This window comes from Ptychodera flava (assembly GCF_041260155.1).
Source record: "Ptychodera flava strain L36383 chromosome 23 unlocalized genomic scaffold, AS_Pfla_20210202 Scaffold_23__1_contigs__length_28996876_pilon, whole genome shotgun sequence".
In the NCBI taxonomy this organism is placed as follows: Eukaryota; Metazoa; Hemichordata; class Enteropneusta; family Ptychoderidae; genus Ptychodera; species Ptychodera flava.
The window spans coordinates 5,369,851-5,389,202 of record NW_027248277.1 but is presented as its reverse complement, the minus strand read 5'-3'; the positions used below and the strand labels follow the sequence as shown (position 1 = coordinate 5,389,202).

Below are 19,352 nucleotides of genomic sequence, written 5' to 3'. Positions count from 1 at the left end.
AGGAGCGCAGAAAGAACGCGGTGATCCACCGTTTTCTGCAAGGGACGACAATTTGTGCCAAAACTATTATTGTCATTTATCTGAACTTTCTGGTCGCACCTTCATCACGAGATTACGGTAGCTTACACGGAAGCCACTGTCGACAAAAGGCATTTTTTATTACTTTTGCGGGTGAAAGAGGACCATTTATGACCCGTTTCGTTTGCTCAGATCGCAAGATGATGCTCATAATACGTAACTTGTTCTGAGTCAAGAAATGCGTCACCATCCGTGGTAAATCATCGGTTGAGATGACTTATCGATTCTTTCGCTAGCTGCTCTGTCCAACACTAAATCCCTAAAAAACGTTGCACACTTTCTAGCGCCAAAAAAGTATTTTCGGATAAAATATTCGCAGACGATCAAGCAATACCTAGTGCTTTACTGTCGCTATTCACATTTTATCTGAAAGTGTAATACAGTGATTCAGAGCATTTATTGTTACCGGTTTTATAGAAGCAAAATGTTATTCTATACTGAGCCAATTTTGTAATATCTGTTTTATTTCGGTCTTTCTACCCTGTATTTCATCCTATTTTGTATCGAAATGACTGCTTGAATATCTATGAAGTCATGAATAAGTTTTCGTCGTGGATTATTGCCGCCTGTGATTTGACAGTGAAATTTCTCCCCAACAAAAGCGCAGACGATAATACTTGTTCTTCCCGCTGACACGCACTGATTCGAATTGCGAGATACCACGCTGAAGACAATGCGAATGCCATGCAGCTTTTTGAAATATGAGGGAAAACGCTGCTGTGGGACTCTGCTCGAGGATGAGCAGCGTTTAGAAAGTACTAAATAACTGAAAAGCGCATCATATCTGGCAGAGCAGAAGGCTGGGTCATGTCCGCTGCTATCCATCACCGAAATGTCGGGAGAGAGGGGAGCTTAAGTCTTCTCTTGGCTTCCCATTTTTTTCGTCTCGTCTGTGACTTGAGATGTTTTAGAGACAACAGAAAATGAATCAGGTTGGAGTTTCATGGAGGCGTTCAGGGACCCTGGTAACGACACTCCACTACATTACATTCCGATCTTGGGGGAACAATTTTGACGGACTACAGACGGCGTTCCATCATGGTGGTGCCACCGACCAAGAAAAGTGGCGATAGCACGGAACTCAAAAAGTGCTTATGGAGCCGTTTGCGACAGCCAACTCGAGGCGTGTCGAGATTTTTTAAAGGAAAGGAAGGCTTTTCACACTGAGTCGAGAGATAGAGAAGTAGCGAGAAGGGAAATGAACGCGCGATAGTGTGTGGCAGACGACAGCAAAAATAGAAAAACACTGAACATTTTTGGTTGCTCATTGTGATTCTCTGTGAAGACGCCAAGAAATGATATCTTCTGCAGTGAACAGGTGTCTGCACTTGCTTAAAGTAAATTTTAAATTGATAATAAGATTGTTTGAGATAAGAAACCTAGATAGTACCAGAGACATTTACTCTTCCTATTTAGATAATTTTTGTATGATGGTATTTTTTGAAACCACAGGACAGTGTTCCCAAGATCGTCTGCTAGATTAACTGAAGTTGTAGTGACTGGTATTCCTTTGGGGTGTTCTCTTGTCATAAATAAATCATTGAGCTTTGTTGGTGAGTATTATTTCTGAAACAAAAGGCACGACAGTGATTTCTTACCTTTTGTTGGCGATCTAGCGGCTGACGGTGTAAAAACTCTTTAGTATCTGTGGGTGACATTGGCTGTTGCACCGATGTCGGCTAATTAGCAGATTTTGTATTATTTTGACCAAACATTGTGTATGGCAATACGTAAAAGGACGAATGCGATCAAATCCCGCCAAAATTTCAACGAAAATCTATCAAACGTTTGGTCCGACTGACAACTTTTGGCGCTTGAAAATTCGAACTAGTATGGTAATTGCGGCAATTATCTGGTGCTATGACATAACACTGGCTTCATTTGACATTCAATCTTATTCGGGATCACTGTGCAGGGGAATTTTATTGCTCTCTGTCGGCAGACTTATTAGAGAACATGGCAGACGAAAATCACATAATCTCGTAAATGTCGGGTCGTCTAACGAGCATGGAAAATCGAGTGGCGAGTCCCGAAGTTGATTCTTTTTTGAAAATTCCAATTTCATCTTTTATACATTGGTTGATGAATAAATTATAAGGGTGATCAAATCCTAAAGACGTTAGACGTACCAAAGTTTATCTGTAGACACGCAAAATTGATGAGAACTTGGAGCGCGCTCTATCGTGAGGAGAAAGTTTTCGGGAAACCAACAACAAATATACTGATTGAGCAATAATTAAACCAGGAAAGGGGCACAAGTTTACGTGCAATCTCGATCAGACGATCAATAGGTATCTTGAATGAATTTTGGTGCTGCAGCTTTTGTACGTCGCGTCTGACGGAAACCATTTTCACTGAGAATCCACTGCCATCAGCGATTGTTGTTTGGTCTATTTGAACGGAGAGGTTATTGAGATTTGCGCGAGAAAGACCGGACCTAAGATAAACAAACATCGAATTTCGGCTGGATATAGCAAGTAAAATTAAGAGGTCATGACCCTAACAAAATGATAGGACGATAGAAACAGCTTTGACTTCTCAACTTTTTGCAATGTACATACACTCGGCCTATCGTCACTAAAAACAAATAAACCGATATCAGTGTGAAAATGGTGAATATTGGCCTTTTTTTGCCGTTAGTGTCTCAGAGTCATTAGCGGGCATTGTTACAGTCGAAATTCTCGGTAGAATGTTGCAACGTTTTGGGTAGACGACAAAAAGTGGGCGAAACGAGATTCGAGACGTGCACGACATCGAGTGTACACAATGGTATATGCACGGCCTCATTGTATGTACGTCATGAACAAACGCCACCTTCAGGGCAATCGTAGGTAACTGGTACGGATGGAGTAATTATGGTGATATTTTGTTCTGTATTTATCCTGGGGACAATCTTGCTTGTGACTTCCTCTGTCCATTACTTGTGGTCAAAACTCGCCACCAAATGTATCAAAATTCACGCGACGGTGGTAAAAGACCGACGACACGTTATTTATCTTTGGCCGTCTAACGTCGACCGACATGATATGCCATATGAGAGCCACGTAAGTTTTTGTTTACATTTCATCACAATAACAAATGATTGTATTGAATAAGAACCCCTCCGTCTCCCATTTGACGACAAAACCCCCTCCTCTAATAAATGTTGGCAACAATTACCACTTTGTACTTGCAGTATCTCGTGCACTGGCATATTTCAAGTGAAAATGACGTCACACGGCAGAACTTGAAAACCGGTCAGTCACCGAACACCACTTATATACAAGGGACGTTTCTGAAAATTTTGCCAATCGACGCAAAGTTTCTTCAACATTTGTTCCAGAACAAAGCACCAGTTGATGGAAATATTAGAATGACCTTAAAGCAGTTATTATATCGAATTTAAATATTGGAAGCCCGTCAAGTTCACTTCGCCAATCGGTGACTAATAGCCATGCGAAGAGACAGTCACGGCAATGCGATACGTAACCAAAAAAGAAAGATGATAACTTACTGGGCTTGTCGGCAGAGTGAGTTTGTTGAGAAAAGTTGAGGACACCTTCGTAGGATTTGGGCACCAACGGGCGACAAGTCCTGCCAAACTTGGGCGGCGAAGCCGATCGGTCAGTCCGTCGCAGTGCGTGTAAAAACAAACACTCCGGTCAGTTATGTCAAATGGAGGGTTTTGGGAATAATTTACAAGGTGAGACTTTTTAATGGCGGGGTCGTATAGTAACTTACAGTGGTTATTTATGAGCGGTGGTCATTTTGACTCTAAAACAATATATCAAGCCTTGCAAGATGCTAACACCAGTGATTGGGCGGTAAAATCACGTGATGGCACAAAAAATCTACAGTTCATCATTTCAAAACGCGCTGCAATTTGAAATTTCGGTGTCCAATGTAAAGAAAACGATCGACGTTCTCAACTTTATGCCCACAGTGCTAACAATGTTGTCAAGACGGAAGAGAAAATTTCAGTGAACTACGACTGTGGTAGATTAAAATTTAATTGCATGGTTGAGGGGGAAATGTTGAAATTTCTGGACTTCGTCGCCAGAACTCCTAGTTTGTCCAGATCAGATAGTTTGTTTTTATAGTGGAAACGAAACGCAAACAAGTCAATTCCGTCACTCTGCTGAGAACCGCACAACGTGATCGCCTCAGCTTGAGTATGTTTCTAATCAACGACTTTAATATCTTTACCAAGTGTGTCTGCAAATGGCCAGAGTAGTTAGCCTGGTATTTCTATCATGTTGTCAAATATAACAAATGTTGAAACCAAATCGACATTTTTGGACAAATACGGCAGACTATCGGCTACAGAACATATAGAGGAGCTTGAACAGCCCCCTTCAGGTGAAATGTTGGACGATTTTTGAAATTTGTGTCCCGGGGATTTGGCGCGCGTTTTGTTTCTTGTGTTCTGCAGACGAGAGGCTTTGGTTCTCATGTCACTTTCAGTGACGTGGACGCGTACTCTGAACTCGCTATACACAAAAACACATGCCGAAGAACATCACTATCTGTCAAGTTGTCAGTTCGAATCGACTGCCTCCAAAGAGGGCCATACGCTTAGGTCACGGACGTGTTGCCCACACGAACGATCTGCATGTAAGCCAGCAAAAACATTTAATATGCAGACCTCCATCCAATCTGTCATCTCTGTGAGAGAGAGAGAGAGAGAGAGAGAGAGAGAGAGAGAGAGGAGAGAGAGAGAGAGAGAGAGGGGGAGGAGAGAGAGAGAGAGACTACGCTTCGGTGCAAGCGATTGTGCGATATTTTGTTCACTGCAACTTCTGTCACTCTCACAAAGTGATGTTGTCATCCAAATACGTCATAACAGACCGCTCATTCAAATTTACAATTGTAACAACAGAGAGTACAAAAGAAGTTCAACGATAAGGTTTGTGGTCGCAAAAGTCACTGACCCATAGGGATCGATCTTTGTCAAAGTGAAGAATGCATAAAATTACACATCCGTCTTTTATGGTAAGCATCCCGTGAATGTGTCACTTTTGGCAACTTTTGCAGAAATTCTGACCATAGTGTTGCTGTCCTCATTTCTAGCGAGACCATTCTTAAGCCAATTTCAAACTTACTGTGGTGACTAGTCTCACATCCGTACCTTTTCCATGGGTAGCATGGATGCAGGGTGCTGCTTGGTCGCCTGGCAACTGCATCAGCGCGGTGTTTACTTTCTCCGACTTGCGGTCACTTAGAGATGTCTCCATTGACGCAGACGGGATCCCAAAGCACGGGGGAGACACATCAAGGTGGCCTCAAACATTCCTGTGGGTAAATGTTGTCAGGGCGATGCGCTGCGAACCCTTTCGAGATGGCGATATTAATTTGGACATATTTAACTTCAATTATGGGTGTGAATGCCTTTGCTGTCGGAGAAAATATTGGGAAAAACCAACGCGTGTTGTGACTATCAAGATTTGAATATAGCTGATACTTTTTCACTTGTGAAAAATACAAGTCAAAAGTTCTATGTAACCTTTGCGCCTTACGGGAAAAGTTCTTTTTAAAGTGTTCTGTAAATTCCAGCTAGGATTAATCTTGTGTAGACGTCTTTCTTTGTTTGGCGGCAACGGGGTGTTTGGAAAATTTGTCATATGGCGACCTGGAACCTCTCGTACCACTACTGAACTTTAACCCACTTTTCGTCTTGTGATAATTGCCTCGTTCTTCAAGCTTTTTTGGCGAAAGTAGACGTGCTCCGTTGTGTGGCTTGAAAGAAAAGTTGGTCGCTTATCCATCTTTGCCAAAATTAGTGATAAAAAAGCTGGGTGGAATTCTAAAGGCCTGGCCGTTTACAGCTGTCGTGCATGTTAAGTTTTTGACAGGCAGTTTTGCGAAACAATAGAAAGTCAGTGGCTTGAAACCAATGACAGACATCAAACATGACAACGCTCAGACTCACAAGCCCTAATTTGTTTTACTTATCTGTTTGTCAGACGACATTTTGTCTTATTTTATGACATCAACATTTTATAGAGTGTCGTTTTCTGTCATCGCTTGCACACCCGTCAACAAGATGGCGGAACTGTACATTCCTCACGTCATCAATATGGCGGCGTGCTCTGTCGTCCTGCCGTCCATCATTGAGTTTTATTGTTTCTAATGATATATTGGCCCCATTAGCGCTTCCCTTAACGACGGTTCATGGTTCGATTTCTTCATTGTCTTCATATAGCTCCAGACATGGCGGTCTCCGTCGCAGCCTCATAGTTTTTTGAGCAGGAGGGCAAGTTTTTTTGGTGTCCCGGTCGCCGTTTGCCGGTGAAGTACTTCGCGCCAGAACACGAGTGTGATAAGTTGGTCACTAGAAGAACAGCGAACTTTGGTGAGCGTTTTCTCCATTTTGCATTCTAACAATTTTGTTCATTGAATTACTGTAAACAACTGTGAACTTAGTTAACATTTATCAGTACGTGTATTTCCCAAGACTCATCTCCGGCGATTCTCTGTGAGAGAGGGGGTTTGCGTTCGTACTGCGTCGGCGGGAAAATTCCAGTCCTCGCGCGCGTTCGTTCGTGCTCTGCCAATTTCGTTGAGAGCACGGAGAGAGAGTTGAGCGGTGATAATTACGGCTGGTGATCCCATTAAGCAGCGATCATCTTTGAAATCCAATTTTGCGCTCAGAAAATTGGCAGACGTCCAATTCTGTGAGTGGTAGTTTAAGTTCCCACATATCAGAATTATTTCTTGACTTTTCGAGGGGAAAGTAGACTTCCGAGCAAGCGCAAAAGGAAGCTTGACCATTGTAAAAATTGTATAACCAATAAAATATGACAAAATATCGGCCTAGCAACTGGTAAAAGATCTTATCCAAAGTGTTTCCCGAATGTGGTGGTTTTCTTTGGTTTACGTCGGTCAAATCGTGTTTTATTTAAAATGTTGAAATACGAATATTTCTGACCAAATCTGCTTGTCTGAAACAATAATTGAGAACGGTTTTATTGTTTGATATGACTTGTTACACTTCTTGAAGGGTGCACAGATCCGCTGTACATGCTCTGAAGGGATGGAGTGTAGGGCTGAGTGCGAACGGAATCAGGAAAAGCGGAAGGGGGTCCCTTTTTTGCATGGCGGGATCATCTTGGTGAAGGGCTCTCGATGATAAAATCAACCGCTTTTCAATTAATAGGGAAACTGCACTACATGTTTCGGGAACACAGTGCGAGAGCGATCGCTTCGTTAGCCATGCGATATTGGGAGGGGGCGCTCGCATCTCTGCGGAGGTCCCTTTCTTGATGAATTATATCGGTTCCAACTAAAAAGCCCCTCACAAAAACTGATACCACTGAAAGTGGGGGACGTAGTTGATCATCTTAAGTCCACCGACGTATGTAGAGTCCCCCTGGCGCCTTTTGTCAAATTTCCCTATGAACGTTAAACTAGCGGCTTATTTCCACCATGTTTATCGGCCTCGGACAAGCCACTCACAATGGGCAGCCGGTGGTAAGATGCGTGTTAATAAGGAAAATAAAAAGCCAGGACAGTACATCGGCGTCTTTTAGAAGTGTAAATACTAAGCGAATGACACTCTTGAGAATTACGCCCCACTAAGAAATCCTTCAGTAACCGACTCGGCATTACGTAATTTTTATGCCGCCAAAGGGTGGCCGCCAACCGTAGTGTTTATAACGTCTTCTGGATCCACAGCCAGAGTAGTAAAATTCTGGCAATCACCTGCGAGTAATTTACCAGGCTCCCCTCCTCTGGCTGTCGGTTTGCCGACACACAGAGCACTCATCTATACAAATCAATTTCACAAATAAAGCGTTAAATCATTTCGCGGCGTCGCAATTAAAACAAAGCGAGAAGTTCAAGTCAGCCGTTACAAGTCAGATCACACGGTCCGCGAAGAAGTGCGGTTTCAGTTCCCGCGTCGACACAATGCCAAAACAGTGTCGTCTGCATGAAAAAACATCATTGTTGTGGATCAAAACCTCCTCTCGAGCAATAATGTTCCCATTTGGTTGTCGCCATGATATTGCATGCGGAGATTATATAGTATTCTGTACCTCTTGTACGATGTACATCACTGATGCTGAGAACGAATCGCCAGGCCAGAAATGGCAGCAATGGTTTATAAAACAAAGCAACCACTTTTGCTGCATATAATCGCATGTCTTCTTACATGTCATAAAATTACGCGTGGTTATATATATATATATATATATATATATATATATATATATATATATATATATATATATATATATATATATATATATAATATATATATATATACCATAGTTTACAGATGTCCTTGAGGGAAATAGCAGTGTTCATGTGGTATGTCCCGATTCTATCAGAGGAAAATAGTCTGAGGGTAAAAGTAGTCTGAAGATTGCAGATACATGAAACTTAAGTAACAGATATTACTTTGTACTTGAAGTACTTTTGTCATTATATATATATATATATATATATATATATATATATATATATATATATATATATATATATATATATATATAGATAGATAGATAGATAGATAGATAGATAGATATTATATAATTTTTTTTGTTTTTTGGAACGTACATTTTCCCTTGATCAATCTGCATGAAATGTTTTTGAGTCGTTTAGCATTTTTTTTAGCATTGTTACATTAAGTGCGAAGTGGATAAGTCTTGATTTTCTAAAGATATCTATATCATTCGTCCAATAAGTTGAAAATGATCAATGCAAAAAGTTATAAGATTGGCTCGTTTGTATAAAACAATCGACATATGGCTTGACTGAGGATGCGCAGATTGTATATATATATATATATATATATATATATATATATATATATATATATATATATATATATATATATAGGTAGGTATAGGTAGGAACGAAGGTAGTTTAAATCGGTTAGGGTTTTTTGAAATTAGGGTGGTTATTGAAAAAGTGATGATGTTGAGGTAGGTTGATTTTTATCAGCCGGCTACGTAATCAACTAGGCTTGTAGGCATGTAAATCGATCTGCAGGTTGTATTATTGTCAAATACATTGATAATCAGAGGAATTGGACGCTACGAGTGGTAATAAACACTGGCAGTAAGTTTATTGGAACACAAGCTGTTATAGTTGGTGGAAAGTTAAATATTTGTTAAGTTTGTGGACATGTTCCTAAAATTAATCTTTAAAGATTAAAGATGACTCTGATAGATTGATTAGTTGATAGACAGGTATAAGGGTGCACAGATAAACCTGGAGAGTACGTACTATGTTTTGGTCGACAGTAAAGTGGCTTGATGAGAAGATGGGTGTGGAAATTGCTTTTATATATATATATATATATATATATATATATATATATATATATATATATATATATATATATATATATATATATACACACACAAAGACACACACACACACAAAGAAGATTTGCTCATACACACACACACACACACCTGTAGGGATGAGGGATTATGTCAGGTATATGATTAGTTGAGGTGGCTTAGTAAGGAAAAGATGATGATCAGGAATATTGTTTTAGACTTCTATTTTCCTACATATTGAGACAGAGTACAGATATGTGAACCAGTGATCAGGTGTGTTACATTTGCAAAACGTTGTAGCATACTTTCCCGTAACGATAAGTATGTATTTTGAGAGGAAGACGACGAACTGGTGATGTGTTACACTCATTATGAAAGATCCCTGTGCGTATTCGTATAGCCTGAAGCATCATATCAACCGATACAGGTATACGGATCGCGTATATAACTGTAGCAAGGCACGATTTCGTTTCCGTCGTGTGAACCATTGAAGAGATGGTAACTGTAACTTTGGAAGCTTGTTTTCCGTTGCTTTTGTTTTTAATATCAATTACAATTTCTTTCTCCACTCCCCAAAGCATGTTGAGATACACAGTATTCAGCTTGTCAATCAGCCTATACATGTGTAAAGTGCATTGTTATTGTTGACAAGTGAATTCTGGTCCGGACTAGAATTCAAGTGTAAACAATAACAGAGCATTTTACACATATAGGTGTTATAACGACAAGCTAATTAGTGAAGTTTCCAACATATTTGGGAAGTTGAAAAAAAACTTGGGATTGAACTTACAAAAATAGAGAACAAAATATCAAAATGCACACAGAGAGGAAAGCCGCAATCTGAGGTGATAACCAGCTTTCTCTTCCAAACTCCGCTTTTGAGCAAACAAATAAGCCTCTCCAAACACCCAAACCAGGTCAAAGCATTCTTTGTCTTTGAAACCGGGCTGTTGCAGTTAATTGCACGGCAAATTGGCCAGTACTCAACGTAGGGGGAATGGCGCCATCAACATGGCTGGGTTTGACTTGAATTTAAACCCCTCGCTTTTGACAGGAAAGTGTGCAAAGTTCAAGAGCAGCCAGAGTCAATATTTGTCAAATAAAGAAAGGGAGGCAGGACCTCAATTAGTAAAACACAGTGAAGTTGCTAGTAAGTGGCACAAAGTATTTTCATCACCGAGCCATGGTTGTTGGTTCAGATTTTACAGAAAAATGTCCGATGCACATCTATGAAAGTGATCAAAGTTTATAGCATTTTATTATGTTCTTTAAATGTAGCATAACAAAACTAATATTTTGTTTGCCAACAATAAAGTTCTTACATATTGAATAAGAGGCATTTTAATTTTGCTAATCATCTCTTTAATCACTTGTTTGAGTGTCAGTCTTTCAACCAATGCCATTTGGAATGAAGATAGATAATGCAAAATAAAATAGTCGGTTTTTTTCTAAATATATTTTTTGTCAAGTGAAATATTGCTTTTTAGAAAGTAGTAATCAAGTTTTTGACTTAAATTAAAAATTAATGTTATCATTAATACCAAAATTGAGGTTTTGCCGCAAATATACACACCCTTCATCCTTCAAGTAAACTGGCTACCATTCTAAACTTAAGATTCTCTGCTTTTTGAAAATAAACAGTATGAGGGGGTTTCCTTGTCATGTTAGATGAGAAACATTCCTTTGCAAAAATATGTTGGCAACGTGCAGCCCCACCATAAACAATGTCGTCGTCTATTTCTCCATCCTTAAGATTGTTGAAATAGAAAATAGCAAAAACGCAACATGAAGGTACAATACGCAATGGTATGAATGAATTCAAGTCCGGACCAAAATTGGGTAACTTCGAAACAGTAATATCGGCGATTACACTCCTACAGGCTGTAATGTCTGTTGATAGGTTTTGCACAAAGCATTATGACATGACATGAGAAGAAGAAGAAGACGAAGATTTTTGATTTTGATTTTTCAAATGAACGTTTATTACTAAAATTAATCTCCTGTACAGAAATGTACATATCAAAACAATTCAAATTTTGAGACGAAAAGCAAAAATGAAATCAGACAAAAGCGTAATGGCAAATGATGTTCAATTACTGAAAATACTAAGCAAAGTTGGACTATTAAAAAACAGCAAAAACTGCAAAGTGGCAAAGACACTGATGCTGGAGCGAGACGGAGAGAACTGGTGAAAAGGCAAACAGGTAGCTATAACACTTGCAACATGGGCAAAGAAACCAAATAAATCTGAAAAAAAGCACAATTTTGTTATTGACAGAAGGCAAGATGCGAGGTGCATGAAAAATCTCTACTGAATAGGAGAAAGCAAAACAAACTTCCGAAACAAGAAAAAGCGACAGAAATTTGAAAAGAAGAAGATAATGACGAAGATGAAGATGAAGAGGAAGAAGAAGGAACATCACTGTGTTCTACAAACAGAACTAAACAATCTTGGAAAATACTTCATAGCTAGCGCTGATAGAGACTAAACCAGCTTTTGTTAGAAAAATGACAAACATATCTTTGGCCTTTAGTATTTTAACTTTATTCATCCTAGTCCAATTTCTCTTCACAGAAAAAAAAACATCATCACTCCTATTTTTCGAAAGTTAACACATTCTATGATCTTGTTTTGCGTATTTTATGAGCTGACAGCATCCGAAATAATGTCCCAAAACGTTAACGTTTCTGCGCAGAGGACGTCACATTGTGCTATGCCAAGAGGTATCTGGCAAAATCGTTCGAACCAGATATTTATTTCGCTAGTTTTATCGTACAAAATTTTATTTCCGTCGAAGATAAAACCACACGGCGTATCTTAAAAGACATCACTCACAAAATGAAGCGATGAGAGCTGTAAAAGAAACCTCCCTTCCAAGTGCCAAGTGTTTTTGTTTTTCCCGAGGGCCAAGTTCCCAGCGTTCTTCAGAAGATTGGAAACCGGGAAATCGCTCAGGCGCGTCTCTCACCTCCGATGTTTGTTTGTGTATGGTGGTGTTGGCAGACGATGGACTGACAGCTGAACGCTGCATCCTTGGTCAGTGGTGGGAGAATATCGACAGTGATGACGTCAGGAATGACTCCGGCCCTTTCTCTGTCGTTTGTGCCTTCCCACTCATTCCGAGACACTCACTGATCACCGATGTGCTGAATTAAAAGTCCCTAGCTAAACGTGAACTCTGAGAGAGTTCTTTTCCTTGTCCAGAGTCTGTATTTGCATCCATTGACGTCACATGGTTGTCACTCAGTATCAATCCATACCTTACACAATCAGATCATTTGTCTTATCCGAGTATCTCCATCTGCATAGTGTTTTGAAATTCTGAAACCTTAGCTCCAATCGATCGATCAAAATCTAGTACGAGCTTTTCGGCCTCTCTCCCTCCCTCTGTCTCTGCCTCCCCCTTTCTCTCTCCATCCTCTCTCTTTCTTTGTTTCTTTGTCTCTGCATCATCTGTCTCTGCATCCTCTCTGTCTCTGCATCCTCTCTGTCTCTGTGTGCCTCTCTGTAACTTTTCATCAGTGCCTTTTTTCCTTTTGAAAACAAAGACACAAATGTACACACATTATATACATATATATATAGAGAGAGAGAGAGAGAGAGAGAGAGAGAGAGAGAGAGAGAGAGAGAGAGAGAGAGAATCGTACCTACATACAAACCTGTATAGTGTCCGACCATTAACCAATCCAAGTTAAATTTCTGAGAATGTTTACATTTACCAACGATTATTTCTGCAGAGCGGATTATATCTTCAGATTGGAAAACCTGCCTCTTGTCTTTCATATAGTTTTCATTCCTTTGTATACAATATCACAATCAAAGTTTGTAGTTATCTGTTTATTTGTATGTCTACCTGTTCCTTTGTTGCGTTGACGCTGGGATTCTTTGAACACCAAATAATTAATATGTGTCGATCTTGATCTTACATCCCAACGACTGTCTCTCTGGTTTCTATCCCAGCTATCCGTCCGTTTTGTAATCAAGACGGTTTATTCAAACGCAAGTTCCGTTACATCTTTATTAGTCGGTTCACTCTTTTTCATTCATCCGACATTCCTACTCTTTCGACAAATTTAAACAACTGACCAGAGATAGTTCCTTTGCTTCTGAGCTTCTCCAAACACTTCAAATGGCGTTCTCAAAACATGCACGTTCACTAGGCCTCTATTTCCTTCAATGCCCTTTAAATACTGTTAAACTTAAAACTGCAGTCTCAGACTCCGTGCAAACACCATTGATAAAAACGAATAGCAATCTACTTGACCGCATTTCTGTCCTCCAATCCACCCACCCATCCATCAATCCATCCATACTACATAGATACATATATAGATAAATAGATATCTAATATATAGATAGATGGATTACATACATACATACATACATACATACATACATACATACATACATACATACATACATACATACATACATACATACATACATACATACATACATACATACATACTCTCAGCCATTCAATCAGCCATGCATTTATCATTACCCTTCCATCCATCCACCAATCAACCAAAAAAACATCTATCGTGTCACTCAGGGGGTAGCTACCTAATATTCTTCCATTCATCCATTCTTTCATTCGTCAAACTGGCGACAATCACTTTCCATCCTTCCTTTCTGAATAAATCTCATCTTTCAAGCAAGTGAAAGAACGTCAACCCACCCCTCCACCTCCCCATCACCCATCCACCCATTTATCAATCTGTCCCAATGTCCCAACAGCCCTCCCATTACTTTCAGTCATCATCAGTTCCGTTCAGCATCTCCCAGGTTTTCATTTTCCCTCCCTCCGCTTACCACCAACAAAACGACACGTCAGCAGCGCTAGCTCTCTCTTATTTTGCAATTTTCCAGTTCTCACGCCTTTTCCGAGACACCGATCGGCCAGGGTCCTGGTCGCACTCTCAGGGAATTAGTTGACTTCCCATGATGCACCACTGTTGTGCGACCACATTGGTAACTATGCCCTAGATAGTATGTACAATTTTTTTCCCTCCATTGCTGTGCATATTTGCATATCTGTCATCACATCATGCAAACACACACTCACATCTCAATCATCAGGATCCAAAGTCAAGTTCATCTCTCCGGGGATTCACGCGCCCTCTCACACGATCATACGAGCGCAGACAGTCTGGTGCCCTTGTCGTGTGCTCCTGACAGAAAATGAAGATAACCGCTAAAATGGACGATGAGAAAGCTCTTGTCCTGCCATCAACACAAACAGAACAAGTCCCCCACTGAGTCGGACAAGATATGCTCTGAGTGCAAAGTGGCTTCGGGACACCAGACAATTATACTTGCGATGACAGATAAGTCTAAAAATGGTACACTGGGTGCCATCTTTATTTCCCCAGCTTCTTAATTTCCCCTTTCTTTTCCGCCTTGTGTATTTTCCCGCCTTCTTGTTCGCCTGCAGAGAAATTGTCGTACATCCCAAATAATTTTGTGAATTACAAAATAATTTCGGGCTAGAGTTTGAATCTTTTTAAATGAAACTGATAGATAAAAATGGTTTTCATCGGTTGTGAGAAAAAGTCGCAAAGAATATGGAGAAATTGATGATTTTAATGGTTAAAAGAAAGTCAAGGGCAAGTGAAGACAGGGCGAACAAAACTGAACAGACACAATTTTGTCGTCCTCTCGAAGTATTCATCGCCTTATAGTGAATCTACTTCACCCTTGGAACAATCAACATCACTTCGAAAGTGGAAGAATGTTCCTTTTCGTCCTCTAAGACGATATAGCGTGAAAAACGAACGTTCTTGCAGTCCTGTGCAATCGCCATCACTTGTCACGTCAAGAACGCTCCTTCTGTTGACTTAAAGTCTAGCGGGACACAATCAAACCCTCTCCTCGTATTCAAACAACTTGACTTTGTGTCGCTGACAGTCCGAGGACCTTTAGATTGATCAATTGTGAAGTCTTCTCGGCAAGACATCTGCTGCTCCCCCCTCTCTCTCTCAAAGGTCACACAGCCTCGTTCCAGAGTCTCAGTTCGTGGGGTTTGATGTAAATTTTTCCACATTTAAGGAGCGAGGTCCAGTTAAGTGGAGGCTAGTCTTAGAAGTCAAGACGAGGCTTTATGCATCAAGCCTTTTAAAGTAAACTTCTCAGATCAGCTGACTTATTGTTGCACAGTGGCATTTTGAAAGTAGCACTGAAACTATTATCATGACCTGTTGAAAGAACTTTTCCGTGTCTGAAGATTGTTCTGTGTAATTCTGGTTTGTACAACCCATCGGCGATATTACAGTGAGAATGCCTCGTACTTCAGTTTTGGAATTTGCCTTTCGTGATGGATTGACATTTTGATAAGTTCTGATGATATTGTCAGATGTATGCTTTAGGCAGTGAGAGACTTTAACTTTTGCTCAAACTTTCCGAAAGTAAACCTCAAACGTTGTCTTTCAAAATCAAGGATGAAAATCGGGTACAAGAGAAAGAAGTTACCCAATATTTACCGATATTTAAAAATCAAAATGGCCGCCATCTCTGTGTCATCCCTATTTGGGAAAATAAAATTCCTGATTTTCACAAAACTAAGATGCTGAAAACTTTATTACTCCATAAACTTCAAACAAGGGTAGTCTAAAAGAATATTGTCAAAGTTTGAAAGTCAGAAGTTGCATTCTACTTGAAAATCGATATGACGTCACTACCCGCACCATCACTTGCAAGCTCGGTCGTGGAAAAAACCAAAAAGTATTTTCCTAAAACCTTCATTAGCTGTATCTTTGATGTGTCACCTGTTTTTCCATTTGCAAAAGACAGTATCCTGTTCTTCTGTCAAATGTTTCTGGACACTTTTTGTATGATGACACTCAACTTTTTGTGTCGTTGTCGGTAAGGGAATTCTAGTCCAGACAAACCTCTGTTTGTCAACAGTAACATTGTATGCTGTACACATTTTTGCGTTAGCGATACAAATACACGTATTGTAACATTATACTATTATGTGGACAAGAAGAGAAAATATTTGCTCAAATACACAATGGATGATATCAAAAGTGACATTGAATTCCTCAACATATGAAGCTTTTCAAATTTGTATTGTGTGTTTTATCGTTAGTATTCAAAAACAAAATATTGAATTGCCTCTTTATTCTGTTTCATATCTTCCTAGAATACAGACACCTAATTAGTTAGCATCATTATCTGTCCTGATTTAATATTCTATTGCTCGCAGTATGTAGAGAGAAGCTATTTTCTTATGTTTCCCCACTCTATTCATAATGGTGGCAACCACAGAACAGAGTAATAGAGTTGGACAAAATTGTATTCGGAGAGATGTTTCCCCAGTCTAGAGCTCCACAAACTTATGTAGTAAAAATGTCGATAATCTTGTGACAGGATATTACATAAAAACTAGATGACACATAATCGAAAACTTGAAAAATGTTAGCGAATAAGTGAAAATATGAGACTTGTCGGTTGTTGCCATGGAAATTTGAACATCTGAAATTTTTAGAGCATATATTTTTAAATCATTGTGAGGCAATTCCTTTCATCCTATTATCTTGTAAAGACAGAATGAAGACCTGTACGAATCTATGTATTTCGCTCATCCCTTTTATAAACGGGTTTCAGGTCTGACTTCTGACTGACTTCTGAAGCTGATTTCTGACTTCAGACTTCTTTTGGCGCCAAAGCCAAGTAAACAATTTCCGATATCGTAATGTCTCTTAGTTCTTATAAAAGTGATATAGTCAAAAATTTGTTGTGTTCTTGTAAGGACGTCAAATCTGTGATACAGTGTCTTCATAGGAACAAGGTGGCCATAACCCATGGCAATATTTTCATTTTGTTGTGGAAGGTAAGGATGTATTCTTCTTGATGCCTGTAAAATATTGTCGACAAATTAACTAATCAATTATGAACAAAGACAGGATTGGACGCTGTACTTCTGAGAGCCATGTTTGCAACTTTAACACAGAATTTTGAAGTGAATCTTATGTATGCGGACAGAAAATGGCACTAGTAATAGAAAATGCATCGAAAGTTGCTGCAGCTGGAGAATTTTTATGCAGGGCGGGACGGATCTATAGATAAAGCGTGTTTGTTCAGTACCTACATGCAACAATATAAACTGAAAATTAATGTAGACGAGAGTATGCTGATTCGTTTCTAGTGTCATGGTTCTTAAAGTTAACATGTCATCTATACACGTCGGTTCTGTTGTGTTCCAAAGCTAATTTGCGGATGAAATTCTCACAATCGAACGCTCAAAGCTTAGAGGGCCTTCTGATGATGTCGTTCAATATTTTTGTTTAAAATATCAAACTACAATTTCTTGTTCTACTGCCCATACACAGTTATCAGCTTGTAAAGTCGATCAGTCGTACATGTACAGACTGTATTGTTATTGTTGACGGGTGAATTTCAAGAAGTAAAATTCAATTGTGAACAAAAACAGTATAAGTGCATTTGACACATATAGATGCTGTGTTAACGGGCGAAACAGTGGGTGTTTCATCATACATTCGATAGGAGAACAAAATATTGTGAAAAGATCATCCACTCAGCAATTATGAAAGAAATCCGTGAAAATTATCATCTCTGAAGTAAAATTGTCTCATCCCTGTAATCATCATTTTGATATGGAAGGGATACATAACCGTGTTTAAAAACGTTAGCTTCATTCTAAAAAGAGGTCTTACTGATATTTCAAGTTTCATGCATCTATTTCACAGGAATTATTGTATTTTTATGCAAAATATGACCTTGCTAAAAGGCTTGTGGCGGTAAACATAAAGGAAGATAGTAAACAAACAAAATAATTAATACAATTAAACAAATGAATGAATAACAGATAACGTGTTCATTGTAAACAATGACAAAATTAAAGGATATTAATTGTAAGCATTAAGATTATTAAAGCTTATTACTTCTCTCTGGATACATATAAATGACTTAAAGTTTTCATGCAGCGTTCCAAGAATGAGAAATCGATAAGATATTGAGCGTTCAAATTATTGCATGACTCAAGTGATTAGAAATGTGATCTGTCAGACTCGCCGCGATTAGAATTGTTTTAGACATCGACGCGACGCGATTTGGTATGCCTGTTATTCAAGTGTCACGATATTGCTTTGTCCCATGATACGTTGTGAATGGCTGTCTGTCTGTCTGTCTGTCTGTCTGTCTGTCTGTCTGTCTGTCTGTCTGTCTGTATGTATGTATGTATGTATGTATGTATGTATGTATGTATGCATGTATGTATGTATGTATGTATGTATGTATGTATGTATGTACGAAGTATGTATGTATCTATGTGCGTATCTATGTATGTATATGTAATTTTATCTGTGTATGAATGTATATGTGTAGGTAAGTATTAAGTATTAGGTAGTTAGGTAAGTAGCTTTGTTGGTCGGTTGGTAGGTAGCTATGTAGGTAGGTAGGTAGGTAGGTAGGTAGGTAGGTAGGTAGGTAGGTAGGTAGGTAGGTAGGTAGGTAGATAGGTAGGTAGGTAGGTAGGTAGGTAAGTAGGTTGGCCATTGTAAGCATTAATATGCACCATGACTTTCTTTCATTCCGTACACAAACCATTATCAATGAAATTTACGGTAAGCCTCTATTGATAGAACATACCCTATTTGTCAAAATATTTCAACCACTGCCTTAAGGATTTTTCTGGGTCGTCACCGAAAAGAACAAAAAAACCCAGCTATTGTTGTGCATACAGATTGGTCGTCACGACGCCGTCATTAAGAAGGTATCAGTCAATCGCCAAACTATGATGCTGGGCAGGCTATCAAAATGTAATTAGTTTGTAAAACCAGATCGTTGACTGTTCGACGTGACCGAGAGATAGAGCGGCAACTCGAGGATTACTCTAACAAGACTAAACTAATCACTGCGATAAACTTGTCAAAAATTATTACTGTTCGGCTGCTGTGACCCTCCCCTGCGGAGTTGCCTTGCCGTCGATAGATATGATTTTCAAATTACGGAACCCGGCGAGCCAGTCATGCAGCACGTGA

The 19,352-nt window shown here is 39.3% G+C and overlaps 1 protein-coding gene across 7 annotated transcripts in view; it reads left to right on the top strand.

Annotated features, from left to right (window-relative positions):
- Nucleotides 1-19,352, top strand: part of LOC139124055 (homeobox protein Hox-A1-like) — a 108,840-nt gene that overhangs the window by 30,378 nt on the left and 59,110 nt on the right. For 3 of the 7 annotated variants that reach the window (XM_070690179.1, XM_070690184.1, XM_070690182.1), the window contains exon 2: nt 6,260-6,409. The exons of 1 other annotated variant lie outside the window; for it this stretch is intronic. The gene's annotated coding sequence lies outside the window, so the exon portion shown is untranslated. Of the gene's footprint in view, nt 1-2,906; nt 3,123-3,623; nt 3,761-6,259; nt 6,410-19,352 lie in introns of those variants that run through there. 3 more of the 7 variants (XM_070690185.1, XM_070690180.1, XM_070690181.1) reach the window with 3 other exon arrangements.